A 15,607-nucleotide genomic window follows, 5' to 3' on the forward strand; every position below is an offset into this window, starting at 1 on the left:
GTCATGGTATGATTTTCTATTTGTTAACATCTTTAGCTATTTCTTTTCTCCGAGTGTCATAGTTCTATTTTTAAAGATGTTTAGCATCCTTTGCTAGTTAAATTCCCAAATACTTCATCTTCTTTGGCACTACTATAAAATGAATGGAGTACTTGACTGTTTTTTCAGCTTGACTATTGTTGGTCTATATAAAGGATAAAGATTTATGAGTGTTGATTTTTTAACCTGAGACCTTGCTATATTCCTTGGTCACTTCTAAGAGTTTTTTAGTTGAATCCCTGAGGTTTTCCAGATATACAATCATATAATATGGGAAGAGTGAAAGTTTGATCTCCTCTGACATTATATGGATACCCTGATCACCTTTTCTTGCCTGATTGAGATGACTTCCATTACAATGTTAAAAAGTAGTGGAGACAATTGGCAACCATGCCTCATCCCTGATCTGACTGGAAATGATTTCAGTATAATTCCATTCAATATGATATTTGCTGTAGGCCTCTATCATTTTAAGAAATGTCCCTTCTGTACCAATTGTCTTACGTGTTCTGATCATGAAAGGATGTTGGATATTATCAAAAGCTTTTTATGCATCAATTGAGAGAAGCATATGGCCTTTGTTTTTTATTTTGTTCATGTCATAAATTACATTTATAGATTTATGGGTATTGAAACAGCTTTGAGTCCCTGGGATAAAACCCACTAGGTCATGGTGTATCATTTGTTTGATGGGTTACTGGATTCTGTTTGTAGGAACTTTTATTTATTTTTATTATTATTTTTTGTAGTTGTTGGCTGGGGTCTGGTTGGAACCCTCCACCTCCGGTATATGGGGCCAACACCATACCCCTTGAGCCACAGTCACCAACCTATTTGCTATGATCTTATTGAATATTATTGAATCAATATTCATTAGAGATATTGGTTTATAATTTTCTTTTTTTGGTTGGGTCTTGTCCTGGTTTAGAGTCAATGTGATGTTTGCTTCATAGAATGTGTTGGATAGTATTCCTTGTTTTTCTATATTTTAGAAAAAGTTAGTAATATAGATACTAGTTAGTCTTTAAAGGTTTGGTAGAATTCTTATGTGAAACGATCTGATCCCAGACTTTTCTTTTTGGGGAGATTTTGTATAGTTGATGCTATTTCAGAGCTTGATATATGCATGGTCAACATGTCCACTTCACTCTGGCTAAGTCTAGGAGGGTGGCGTCTTCCAAGTATTGGTCTATTTCCTTTAGATTTTTGTATTTCTGAGAATAGAGTTTCTTATAATATTCATTCAGGATTTTTTGAAGTTTTGAGGAGTCTGCTGTTATTTTGTCTTTGTCATTTCTGATTGATTTATTCCTGGTTAGGTTAGGCAAAGGTTTATCTATTTTATTGACGTTTTCAAAAAAACCAACTTTTTGATGTATTGATCTGCTGTATAATCCTTTTGTTTTCAATTCCTGCCTGAATTTTGGTTATTTCTTTTTTTCTGCTGAGTTTGGGATTGGAATGTTCTTCATTTTCCAGTTGCTTGAGATGTTCTCTTGCAGTGTTATAAATTTCCCTTTTAGGCCGGCCTTTGTGATATCCAAGAGGTTCTGGAAATTGGTGTCTTCATTATCTTTTTGTTCCAAAAATTTGGTAATTTTCTTCTTAATCTCAGCTATGACTCGGGCTATCATTCAGCATAAGATTATTTAGTTTTCATGTTTTTGTATGAGTATGCAGATTTCTCTTGTTACTTAATTCAACTTTTGATGATGATGGTCTGAGAAGATGCAAGGAATAATTTATATTCTTTTAAATGTACTGAGTTTATACTTGTGACCTAAGATGTGATCAGTTTTGGAGGATGTTACATGGGCTGATGAAAAGAATGTGTATTCAGTTTTCTTAGGATGGAATGTTCTGTCGATGTCTGTTAATTCCAATTGTTAAATGGTTAGGTTTAAGTCCAAAATGTCTTTGCGTACTTTCTGACTGGAGGATCTATCCAACACTGCCAAAGGAGTGCTAAAATCTCTATTATGGTGCTGTAGGAAATCAAATTATACATATCTGTTAGAGTCTCTCTTATAAGTTGAGGTGCATTCTGGTTGGGTGCAAAAATGTTAATAATTGAAATCTCATCATGTTGAACGTTTCCCTTACCAACAATGAAGTGACCTTCATTATCGTTCCTTGCTTTTTGGTATAAAGACTATTGTATCTGTGAATAAATTGTCAACCCCTACTTTTTTTCTGATTTCCATTTTCCTGTATTATAGATGACCATCCCTTCACCCTGAGTATATATTTATCTTTTAAGGTAAGAGGAGATTCTTGTATGCCACAGATATCTGACTTGAGTTTTTGTATCCGGTCAGCCAGCCTGTGCCTCTTTAGAGGACACTATCCATTCACATTAATTGACAATACTGAGAAGCCTAGTAGTATTTTGGGTATCATGTTTTTTCAAAAGTCCACTGGGCATTTTTAATCCTTTTTCCACTGCAAAGTTGGAATTTTATCAAAAGTTTCTGAGTGAGTTGACTTTGGTGGTAGAGGATTGTGCTGGTCACAGTAGAGGATATGATTGAGAATATTCTGGAGAGGTAGTTTCGTTATGGCAGATTTCTTCAACATGTAAATGTCATTAAAGTATTTAACTTCTCTATCATGAATGAACCTTGGTTTAGCTGGATACAGGATCCTGGGTTGAAAGTTATTTCATTGTAGGAAGTTAAAGTTCGATGACCACCCTCTTCTAGCTTGAAAAGTTTCAGTAAAGAGATCTGCAGTCATTCTAATATTCTTACCTTTGTAGGTTATGGTTTTCTTATGTCTGGCTGCTTGTAAAATTTTCTCCTTCATATTAACTTTGGCGAAGTTAGTTATAATATGTCTGGGAGATGCTTTATTTGGGTTGAGTCATGTTGGGGTTCTGAAACTGTCTGCTCTCTTAATTTCAGAATCTCTTGCCATGTTTGATAAGTTCTCCTCAATTATCCCTTGCAGTAGAGCATCTGTGGCTTTCGAGGCAACATCATCCCCTTCAGGAATTGGTAAAAGGCAAATGTTAGTTTTCTCTGAAGTGTCTCAGAGCTCTCTGAGAGAATGATCCATTTTTGCTCTCCCTTTCTCTTCCACACTGAGCATTTGGGAGCATTCAAAAGCTTTGTCTTCAATGTCAGAAATCCTTTCTTCTGCCTGCTCCACTCTGTTACTGAGGGATACTACTATATTTCTCAGATCTTTGAGGGCTACAAGTTCTTGCCTCAATGTGTCAGAACTTTGTTGACTTTGTCTTTGAATTCATTGAATTCTTGAGACAACTCAATTCTCACAGAAATTGCATTTCTTTCCTGGGTATATTCTCCTGCAGGCCAGGTGCTATTTGAGTTAACAGAAATTGTGACTGCCCTATATCACTCCTGTTGCATCAGTTCTCATGGAGCTGGCATCTCTGTCTCCATTACACTCTGTGTTGGGGCAGGTACAGTTAGAGCTTAGAAATGGCTCTAGTTTCAGCCCTTCCCTGGACTGATGCTGCTGCTCCACCTGCTTTTGTCCCAGCTATGCTCCTCTGGGGGCCAGTTGCATGTTGGGCTCTCAGAAGCAGCATTTCTGACTCAGCCCTGCCCTGGTTGTATACCTTCTCTGTGTTCACGTGGATACTATTGTCTGTCCCTGTCACGCCACTCCAAGGCAGGTACTGCCTCAGGTGTATCCTTTGGTCATGGGCCTGTGTATCCATCTCAGATCTGTTCCACCCATGGCTGCCCCCAGGGCATAAGCCAGCTGCCTGTTCTTGCTAAGAGAGGCGGGAAGTGTTTCTTCAAAACATCACCAGGGGTGTGAGCCCTATTGTTCATGCCACTGCCACTGCTGCGCTGCCCCCATGGGGCGCCATCTCTTCTTCTCTTGTATGGCTCCCTTGCTTCACAGTCCCCACTTTCCACCCATGCCTCTGTTTCAGCACAGACTCATAACAGCCCATGCCCTGTCCACAGCTCTCGAGAAAATGCCCACAAATCTGGACTCCATGGGGGACAGGCTTTCCAGAACATAGGGTGAGAGTGGAGGGGAGTGGTGGGAGTTCAGAATTGCAGGTAGAGTCTATGTTCAGTTTTATGCCTCATGGGAGAGCACCATGGCACACTAGTGGTACATCTCTGGGGAAGGAGTTCTGGTTTATAGAGTGTCTGTCACATGGGATAAAATAGGAGGAGATCTGAACTCTGCTTGCTTGTTTGTAGAAAGTATCCTGCGAGGTATTCTCATGGGGGAGAGGACTTACATCCACTTGGTGATGGGTTTTGTACTTATTGTTTGTTTCCTTGGGTTCTTAGCTCGCCTCAGCAGGGGTGATGTGTTCTTCAATCTTCACTCCTGGCTCAGCTCCAAACCATCAGCTTACTTGCTAAACTTCTGTCCTTTCACCCACCTTTTGGACGGGTGCCTCTGTGGAAATCTGGCTCTGTGGAAATCTTGCCTCCTCCCCGACAGTGGACATTTTCAATCCTTTCACCATTGTGGATGTTAGATTTCATTCCAGGTTTTCTGGGTGAGTTTACTTCAGTGGTAGACCATTAATCTGATCATGATGGAGGATGAGTCTGAGAATTTCATTGATACCTGGCTTAGTTATGGCTAATTTCTTCCACATGTGTGTGTCAGTGAAGTATTTGGTTCCTCGATCAAAAATGAAAGTCAGTCTAGCTGGATACAGGATCCTAGGCTGAAAGTTATTTTCTTTTAGGAGATTGAAAATGGATGTCCATCCTCTTGTGGCTTGAAAAGTTTCAGCAGAGAGATCTGCAGTCATTCTAATATTCTTCATCTTGTAGGTTATACTTTAGTTACATCTGGCTGTTTGTACAATTCTCTCCCTCATGTTTACTTGGGCATAGTTAATTACAATGCGTCCAGGAGATGCTTTATTTGGATTGAGCTCTTCAGAGAAGAAAAAGTTCAAGTTCAAAACGAGGTAGATGGTTCCCTTGCCTCTGCTGCTTTTTCCTTTGTCAGTTGTCTGGTCCATTCTGATTTTCCAAGTTTGCATGTTTTATTAATTACATCTAATTAATAAAGATTTGATTAGCAGAACTGAGGGTCGCCATCTTCATCATGATTTTTATGTTCATTTGTATAATGTGTAGAAAAGAAAATGTACAAGTAAGTGCCCAGAACATTTTAGGTGCTTCTAAGAGATGTGTTCTCTGTTCCTATCCTTCCATTTTTATTAAGGATTGCCATACTTTCTTGAAGTTGTTTCCTAATTGGGAAGGAGATGCACAGTTTATGTACTGTTTGCTTGCTTTTACTTAAACATAAACATAAGGCAAGTTGTTCTTATGAGAGGATTTCCTTTTCTTCAACAATTTTTCCTATCAGTAAATATTTTATCACAAAACATTTTGATGTTTTCAAGGCTTTGTTTAGCTAAATGAAGCAGCATTGACATCGTTGAGCTTATACTCAACATGACATACTCCAAAGTTGCCCATTATGCCAGTATCTAACGTCAACACTGAAATATTTCTAGAGTGAGAAATATGTTAAGGATGTAATGCCAGAAGTATGATAGCCCATGTATTATATTATTCACAATGTTCATCTGTGTTTGGTGGAGAATGCAAAGTAATGTTATGGAAGGTGAAGTAAGATCCTTGTTGCTATATAACATGAGTTAATGTTGTGTTTTCGAATATGTTTCTTTTGGCTGCCCATGCTCAATTTACAGAACCTGTAGCCATACAGAAGTGGAAGGTAAAGTTCATCTCGAGAACATATGTATGGCTGCAATGCTCTGGTTTAGAAGACATTCTTTTTTTCTTTTAAAGTTAAAATATATATATATATATATTCTTAGAGTAGAAAATTCAAACATTTTTTGGGTGGCGCCTATGGCTCAGTCTGTAAGGCGCCGGCCCCATATACTGAGGGTGATGGGTTCAAACCCCGCCCTGGCCAAACTGCAACCAAAAAATAGCCGGGCATTGTCGTGTGCGCCTGTAGTCCCAGCTACTCGGGAGGCTGAGGCAAGAGAATCGCTTAAGCCCAGGAGTTGGAGGTTGCTGTGAGCTCTGTGAGGCCACGGCACTCTACAGAGGGCCATAAAGTGAGACTCTGTTTTTTCTAACATTCCATTAGAAATTTTGTGATTTTAAATGCCATTTCAGTGTGGAATATGTGACTGGGAGGAATTGGAGGCTGTATTCCAAAGGATATTTTTAGGTAAAGAAATGTGGACTCTTTAAATACAAAAAAAAAAAGAAAAGAAAAGAAAATTCAAACATTTTTGACAAAAGTGATTAGGAAATCTTGATACCACTTATTGTAACTATAATATACTTGAAACTTAATAGTTGATGTTAATATTAACAGAATTTATTGGAGAATCTTACCAAGGATGATTTTGGTGGTTCTTCTCGAAATGGAAATTCAAATGGAAACAAGAAAGTATGCAAACAATTAGAGGGTAAACAATGTATCTTATGAAAAATGTTATGTGAACGAATGTTTATTGAGGAACATCAGCACCAAAAACAACCTTGGCTTTTAGATATGTATGGTAGAAAAAAAAAAAAAGAAGAAGAAGAAGCAAAACAGTGATAAATTGTATCTCTTCTCAGGTGTCAGCAACAGATGATGATGAAATCAAGAGTATCACTAAATTAATGGAATCTTTAGTTCCATCTCAATATAGTGCAAGAGCTGAGCAAAGTCAATAAATGAGGAAAAGGGCAGGTTTACAAAAGGGAATGAAGAATTGGGAAAGCAGACAGTACAGGGAATACATAGAGACAAAAGGAGCAGATGGATGTAATGGCAGAGTGTTCCAATAAAATACTTCTAAATAAAAGGTAGATTAAGGAGTTAAGACAGGTGGGAAGAATATAATAAAATGAGCTTCCAGGGCCAAAATGAGTGAGACAAGTAGCACCAAATTCCATGTTCTCCCTGTTTCTCTATGTTGGGAAGGCATTAAGGAACTGTACTGGTATGCAATTTCTCATCGTATAAAGTGATGTTTCCTCATATCATATGGTTCAATTCAATTGATAGAAGACAATAGGCTTACTCCTGGAGAGGTCAGGAAAGCTGTTGCCAAGTAACATTCTCTTAGAAATTTTGTGATTTTAAATGCCATTTAAGTGTGGAATATGTGACTGGGAGGAACTGGAAGCTGTATTCCAAAGGATATTTTTAGGTAAAGAAATGTGGACTCTTTAAATACAAGAGCTTCTCAAAACATTAAGAAATCATTGGGGACAATGTTAAAAATGCACATCGTGATTGAGCAGGTTTGTGATTCTACAGTCGTAATGCATTCTCATTTGTTTCCAGTGCTGTTGGTCCTCAGAATGCCCTGAATAACTAGGGTGTAGAGTTCTCTTTAGAGAAATGTGTAGGAGGCACCAATGAAGAACACTTCCAACGGAGAATCAAGGGAAAGCATTATTTTGTTCTTATTTCTGAGCATGTTCCTAGCTGGAGGATGACAATAAATGATAGAGAAATTGAAATACTAGATATATGATGTTATTGCAAATAAAGAGGAAAGAGGTGGTGGAAATAATTCATCAAAAGAATGCAGATGGCAGATTGCAAGACTTTTTTTTTTTTTTTTTGCAAACCAAGAGGGCTTGTGAGTGGGCATAGAGGCAAGGCAGAAAGAAGTTTAGCGAGGAAATTTCTCAGTTACTGATGAGCAAACATGAGAGAACTCAGTTCAGGTGGCTTCAGGAAATTTGCACACACAGAGAAGACTGGATTACTGCAGCTCCAGAGATTACTGGAAGGAGGAGGAAGTGCTGGGATTAGGGCAGAACACAGAGAGGCATTTCTTTTCTCCAGAAGGATCAGGCATCTGAGATATATGTTGCATTGATACTAATTAATAAGATGAGGTTGGCAAGATGGCAGCCGAGTAACAGCTTCCTTGCATCTGGGCACCGTGAGTCTGGGGAGATAGGACTCCAGGCATCTCTGGCTGGTGGGAACTGCCTATCATCACTCCTATGAGAATACAGGGAGTCAGCGAGAGACTTCTGGACCCCAAGAGGAGGACTAAAACAGTGGAAAACCGGCAAGTGGTCGCGTGTGTTCAACCCGTCTAAACCCGCCCACAACTGTAAGTTCAGTAGCAGCGAGACTGCAAACCAGAAAGGCCTTACCTGTGAACTCTTTTGATGCCCTTGGACTTGGCACTGAGTTGAACTGCCTTGGGGAAGGTCTGAGTGGGAGTGCGGAGAACTTTGGCCGTTGTCTAGGGCCCCAGTCTGAGCCGCTGAGCCAGACGGAGCTAATAGTGTTTGGCGGTGGGTCACACGGATCCATTGTCAGTGATCTGCCCCGGCAAGCTCCGCCCTCAGGGTCACAGAGCTAGAAACAGGTGGGAGCTGGTAACCCAGCAACCAAGTAGCCTAAGGGTGGGGTCTGAGCCGCCTTGCAGCCCTAACCCTCAGGGGCAGAGTGAGACCGGTTTTGGCACACTGAGTAAGTGGATAGCCACTTCAGCAGCGATTCCAGCGAGAAAGCTGGGAAAGCTTCTGCTCAGCAAGTTTACAAGTTCAAAGTGCCTTTTAAGTGGGCTGAAGAGAGATTTAGGGTGTCTACCTGCTGGGGTTTGAGAAATCAGCAGCCTCCAGTCGTATTGGAACTGTGACTAACATCCCATACCCCAAAAGACCACGTGTTGCCCAGACAATATTCAACAACATATACAAACTGCTTTGTTTTTGGTTGTGTATTTTTTTTTTTTTTGTTTGGTTGGGTTTTTTTGTTTGTTTATTTTGACGTTGTTGATGTTCTTTTGTTTCTTAATTTCAATCTTTTCCATACAGATCCCTTTTTCTTTCTCAATTTTTCTAGTTTAATTATAATTTCCCATTGCTGCCTTTTTTAATAACTACAACTTCATTTTTGCTAGTGTTTCTACCGCTATCACTTGGTTTTTCACCCAATTTTATCGCCATAAAGTTTTCTGTTTGCTTGTTTTGGTTTGAGTTATAGCATTTTTGTCTTTCCTCTCTACTTGGTGGAGGTGGGGTACTGTGTCTGACCAGGTTAGCAAAGAGCTGCTGACCTCAAGGGAACCACCCAACTGGGCACCCAACCCCCAGAAGGTGGGGTTTTTTAAGGTTGTGTCAAAGTACCCTACTGTACACCTATATTGCCCTGTCTCCCTCTTTCTGTGCCTCTCTTCTTTTTGTCAATATTCCTTATCCCTACCCCCTCTCCTTTCTCTATCTTTCTTTTTTTTCTTATCACTCGGTCCTCCTTTCTTTCATCCCTTTTTTGCTCTTCAACCTTCTCACCTTTCTGGTCCTGTAACCCTTAGTCCACAGGCACGAGAACTTAAAGAGCAAGAGGAAGTGAAAGGAAAATTAGGGCAAGGAAACAGATAAAAGAAATCACTCATGAGGAAGAATCAGCAGAAAACTCCAGGCAACATGAAGAACCAGTCCAGAACAACCCCGCCAAGGGACCATGAGGTAGCTACTGCAGAGGATTCCACCTATACAGAAATGTTAGGAATGACAGAAAGGGAATTTAGAATACACATGTTGAAAACAATGAAAGAAATGATGGAAACAATGAAGGAAACTGCTAATAAAGTGGAAAATAACCAAAAGGAAATCCAAAAACAGAATCAAATCAGAGATGAACGATATGAAGAATATAAAAAGGATATAGCAGAGCTGAAGGAAATGAAACAGTCAATCAGGGAACTTAAAGATGCAATGGAAAGTATCAGCAACAGGTTAGACCATGCAGAAGAAAGAATTTCAGAGGTAGAAGACAAAGTTTTTGAGATAACTCAGATAGTAAAAGAGGCAGAAAAGAAGAGAGAGAAAGCAGAACGTTCACTGTCAGAATTATGGGACTTTATGAAACGTTCCAACATACGAGTTATAGGAATTCCAGAAGGGGAAGAAGACTGCCCCAGAGGAATGGAAGCCATACTAGAGAATATTATAAAAGAAAATTTCCCAAACATCACCAAAGATTCTGACACACTGCTTTCAGAGGGATATCGGACCCCAGGTCGCCTCAACTCTAACCGAGCTTCTCCAAGACACATTGTGATGAACCTGTCCAAAGTCAAGACCAAAGAAAAGATTCTGCAAGCTGCCAGGAGTAAGCGCCAGTTGACCTACAGGGGCAAATCCATCAGAGTTACCGCAGACTTCTCTAATGAAACTTTCCAAGCAAGAAGACAATGGTCATCTACCTTTAATCTACTTAAACAGAACAATTTTCAGCCCAGAATTCTGTACCCTGCTAAGCTAAGCTTCAAAATTGATGGAGAAATCAAATCATTTACGGATATACAAACATTGAGGAAATTCACCACAACAAGACCAGCTCTACAGGGAATACTTCAACCTGTTCTGCACACTGACCACCACAATGGATCAGCAGCAAAGTAAGAACTCAGAAATCAAAGGACAGAACCTAACCTCCACACTGATGCAAAAGATAAAACTAAGCAATGGACTCTCACCAAATAAGACGAATAGAATACTACCACACTTATCAATTATCTCCATAAATGTTAATGGCTTGAATTCCCCACTGAAGAGACATAGATTGGCTGACTGGATTAAAAAACACAAGCCATCCATTTGCTGTCTGCAAGAAACACACCTGGCTTCAAAAGACAAATTAAAGCTCCGAGTCAAGGGTTGGAAGACAATTTTTCAGGCAAATGGAATTCAGAAGAAAAGAGGAGTTGCAATCTTATTTTCAGATACATGTGGATTTAAAGCAACTAAAGTCAAAAAAGACAAAGATGGTCACTTTATATTGGTCAAGGGAAAACTACAACAAGAAGACATTTCAATTCTAAATATCTATGCACCAAATTTAAATGCTCCCAGATTCTTGAAACAGACCTTACTCAGTCTGAGCAATATGATATCTGATAATACCATCATAACAGGGGACTTTAACACACCTCTTACAGAGCTGGACAGATCCTCTAAACAGAAATTAAACAAAGATATAAGAGATTTAAATGAGACCCTAGAACAATTATGCTTGATAGACGCATATAGAACACTCCACCCCAAAGATAAAGAATATACATTCTTCTCATCACCCCATGGAACATTCTCCAAAATTGATCATATCCTGGGACACAAAACAAATATCAACAGAATCAAAAGAATTGAAATTTTACCTTGTATCTTTTCAGACCATAAGGCACTAAAGGTGGAACTCAACTCCAACAAAAATGCTCGACCCCATCCAAAGGCGTGGAAATTAAACAATCTTCTGTTGAATAACAGATGGGTGCAGGAAGAAATCAAACAGGAAATCACTAACTTCCTTAAGCATAACAACAATGAAGACACAAGCTACCAAAACCTGTGGGATACTGCAAAAGCAGTTTTGAGAGGAAAATTCATCGCTTTAGATGCCTACATTCGAAAAACAGACAGAGAGCACATCAACAATCTCACAAGAGACCTTATGGAATTGGAAAAAGAAGAACAATCTAAGCCTAAACTCAGTAGAAGAAAAGAAATCTTCAAAATCAAATCAGAGATCAATGAAATTGAAAACAAAAGAATCATTCAGAAAATTAATGAAACAAGGAGTTGGTTTTTTGAAAAAATAAATAAAATAGATAAACCATTGGCCAGACTAACTAGAAATAGAAAAGTAAAATCTCTAGTAACCTCAATCAGAAATGATAAAGGGGAAATAACAACTGATCCCACAGAGATACAAGAGATCATCTCTGAATACTACCAGAAACTGTATGCCCAGAAATTTGACAATGTGAAGGAAATGGGTCAATATTTGGAATCACACCCTCTCCCTAGACTTGGCCAGGAAGAAATAGACCTCCTGAACAGACCAATTTCAAGCACTGAGATCAAAGAAACAATAAAAAAGCTTCCAACTAAAAAATGCCCTGGTCCAGATGGCTTCACTCCAGAATTCTATCAAACCTTCAAGGAAGAGCTTATTCCTGTACTGCAGAAATTATTCCAAAAAATTGAGGAAGAAGGAATCTTCCCCAACACATTCTATGAAGCAAACATCACCCTGATACCAAAACCAGGAAAAGACCCAAACAAAAAGGAGAATTTCAGACCAATCTCACTCATGAATATAGATGGAAAAATTCTCAACAAAATCCTAGCCAATAGATTACAGCTTATCATCAAAAAAGTCATTCATCATGATCAAGCAGGCTTCATCCCAGGGATGCAAGGCTGGTTCAACATACGCAAGTCCATAAACGTTATCCACCATATTAACAGAGGCAAAAATAAAGATCACATGATCCTCTCAATAGATGCAGAAAAAGCATTTGATAAAATCCAGCATCCTTTTCTAATTAGAACACTGAAGAGTATAGGCATAGGTGGCACATTTCTAAAACTGATTGAAGCTATCTATGACAAACCCACAGCCAATATTTTACTGAATGGAGTAAAACTGAAAGCTTTTCCTCTTAGAACTGGAACCAGACAAGGTTGTCCTCTGTCACCTTTACTATTCAACATAGTGCTGGAAGTTCTAGCCAATACAATTAGGCAAGACAAGGAAATAAAGGGAATCCAAATGGGAGCAGAGGAGGTCAAACTCTCCCTCTTTGCTGACGACATGATCTTATACTTAGAGAACCCCAAAGACTCAACCACAAGACTCCTAGAAGTCATCAAAAAATACAGTAATGTTTCAGGATATAAAATCAATGTCCACAAGTCAGTAGCCTTTGTATACACCAATAACAGTCAAGAGGAGAAGCTAATTAAGGACACAACTCCCTTCACCATAGTTTCAAAGAAAATGAAATACCTAGGAATATACCTAACGAAGGAGGTGAAGGACCTCTATAAAGAAAACTATGAACTCCTCAGAAAGGAAATAGCAGAGGATATTAACAAATGGAAGAACATACCATGCTCATGGCTTGGAAGAATCAACATTGTTAAAATGTCTATACTTCCCAAAGCAATCTACCTATTCAATGCCATTCCTATCAAAGTACCTACATCGTACTTTCAAGATTTGGAAAAAATGATTCTGCGTTTTGTATGGAACCGGAAAAAACCCCGTATAGCTAAGGCAGTTCTTAGTAACAAAAATAAAGCTGGGGGCATCAGCATACCAGATTTTAGTCTGTACTACAAAGCCATAGTGCTCAAGACAGCATGGTACTGGCACAAAAACAGAGACATAGACACTTGGAATCGAATTGAACACCAAGAAATGAAACTAACATCTTACAACCACCTAATCTTCGATAAACCAAACAAGAACTTACCTTGGGGGAAAGACTCCCTATTCAATAAATGGTGTTGGGAGAACTGGATGTCTGCGTGTAAAAGACTGAAACTGGACCCACACCTTTCCCCACTCACAAAAATTGATTCAAGATGGATAAAGGACTTAAATTTAAGGCATGAAACAATAAAAATCCTCAAAGAAAGCGTAGGAAAAACACTGGAAGATATTGGCCTGGGGGAAGACTTCATGAAGAAGACTGCCATGGCAATTGCAACAACAACAAAAATAAACAAATGGGACTTCATTAAACTGAAAAGCTTCTGTACAGCTAAGGTGACGATAACCAAAGCAAAGAGACAACCCACACAATGGGAAAGGATATTTGCATATCTTCAATCAGACAAAAGCTTGATAACCAGGATCTATAGAGAACTCAAATTAATCCACATGAAAAAAGCCAACAATCCCTTATATCAATGGGCAAGAGACATGAATAGAACTTTCTCTAAAGACGACAGACGAATGGCTAACAAACACATGAAAAAATGTTCATCATCTCTATATATTAGAGAAATGCAAATCAAAACATCCCTGAGATACCATCTAACCCCAGAGAGAATGGCCCACATCACAAAATCTCAAAACTGCAGATGCTGGCGTGGATGTGGAGAGAAGGGAACACTTTTACACTGCTGGTGGGACTGCAAACTAGTACAACCTTTCTGGAAGGAAGTATGGAGAAACCTCAAAGCACTCAACCTAGACCTCCCATTCGATCCTGCAATCCCATTACTGGGCATCTACCCAGAAGGAAAAAAATCCTTTTATCATAAGGACACTTGTACTAGACTGTTTATTGCAGCTCAATTTACAATCGCCAAAATGTGGAAACAGCCTAAATGCCCACCAACCCAGGAATGGATTAACAAGCTGTGGTATATGTATACCATGGAATACTATTCAGCCATTAAAAAAAATGGAGACTTTACATCCTTCGTATTAACCTGGATGGAAGTGGAAGACATTATTCTTAGTAAATCATCACAAGAATGGAGAAGCATGAATCCTATGTACTCAATCTTGATATGAGGACAATTAATGACAATTAAGGTTATGGGGGGGTGCAGAAAGAGGGATGGAGGGAGGGGGGTGGGGCCTTAGTGTGTGTCACACTTTATGGGGGCAAGACATGATTGCAAGAGGGACTTTACCTAACAATTGCAATCAGTGTAACTGGCTTATTGTACCCTCAATGAATCCCCAACAATAAAAAAAAAAAAAGAAAAAAAAAAAAAAAAAAAAAAAAATAAGATGAGGTTGCATTGAACAAAGATGGGTGGCTTTTTTTGCAAATGCTATTTCTTTCTATAAAGTAGCTGTTTCGTAAAATCCCTTAATGAGTTAATGTGAGATCTCCAAGAACATTCATTTTAGAAACAGTACACTTATCATTTGATTCAATCTGTATAAAAGTAAACAATGCAAGCAAAATATGTATCCCCTAATATTCTGAAAATTTTTTTAAAAAGCCTAAAAGCTTATTTTTTCTGAATTTTAATGTCACGTGCAGTGAATATTCTAGTGATTTTTGAATACAAAAATTCATTAACATCTAATAATTCTTTTTTAAAAACATTTTAACTTTTTTTTTTTTTTAGGGCCAGGGCTTGGTTTGAACCTGCCACCTCTGGCATATGGGGCTAGTGCCCTACTCCTTGGAGCCACAGGAGCCACCCAACATCTAATTATATGGCCATTCAGTGTTTCCTTTTTGATAAATAATTCACCATAGATAGCTCAGTATAATTTCTCACATACCTCTTATATGAATTGAGAAAGAAAGTTAACAGCACAAAAGTAGAGGACCTAAGAAATATTGGTATACTTGCGTCTCTTGTGGGTGTGGAAAAGATCAAATTTTTAAAACTGCTATTCTACAAGGGTCTAGCCATGCAGATCGATTGAACCATTCCTCTAATGAGAAATGGATTATGCCCTCATCTGAACTGTCATCATAGCTGTGTTTCTTCCTAAATGATGTCCACAAACTGAAGAACTTGGCAGTTAATTGCAGCCTATTGTACAAATGATGTTTTGGGTTGTAGTAAAGACATGCTGTAAGCTTCTGCCATCGGCCTTGCCTTTTATGCTCTCTGGGTCATGATTTGCTCCTTCAAATAAAGACCACTCTTCACTCTTCTGTATGTGCACTTTTGTATATGAGTGATTTTCATTTGAAACATAATCTCACTTTTGAAGTTTTAACTGTATATTATATTAAACTTGTATTCCTATTGTCTTCAGTTTTTGTCTGTTATGCTCCTGTCTGCCCATAAATCAATCAATCCACCAATAAAAGAGAGAAAAAGCAGCCTGA

At 38.7% G+C, this 15,607-nt stretch overlaps 1 protein-coding gene across 1 annotated transcript in view; it reads left to right on the forward strand.

Moving 5' to 3' along the window:
• Positions 1 to 15,607, forward strand: part of LOC128579414 (ankyrin repeat domain-containing protein 36B-like) — a 171,198-nt gene that overhangs the window by 103,862 nt on the left and 51,729 nt on the right. The window lies entirely within an intron of this gene.

This window comes from Nycticebus coucang, unplaced genomic scaffold, assembly GCF_027406575.1.
Source record: "Nycticebus coucang isolate mNycCou1 unplaced genomic scaffold, mNycCou1.pri scaffold_53, whole genome shotgun sequence".
Lineage (NCBI taxonomy): Eukaryota > Metazoa > Chordata > Mammalia > Primates > Lorisidae > Nycticebus > Nycticebus coucang.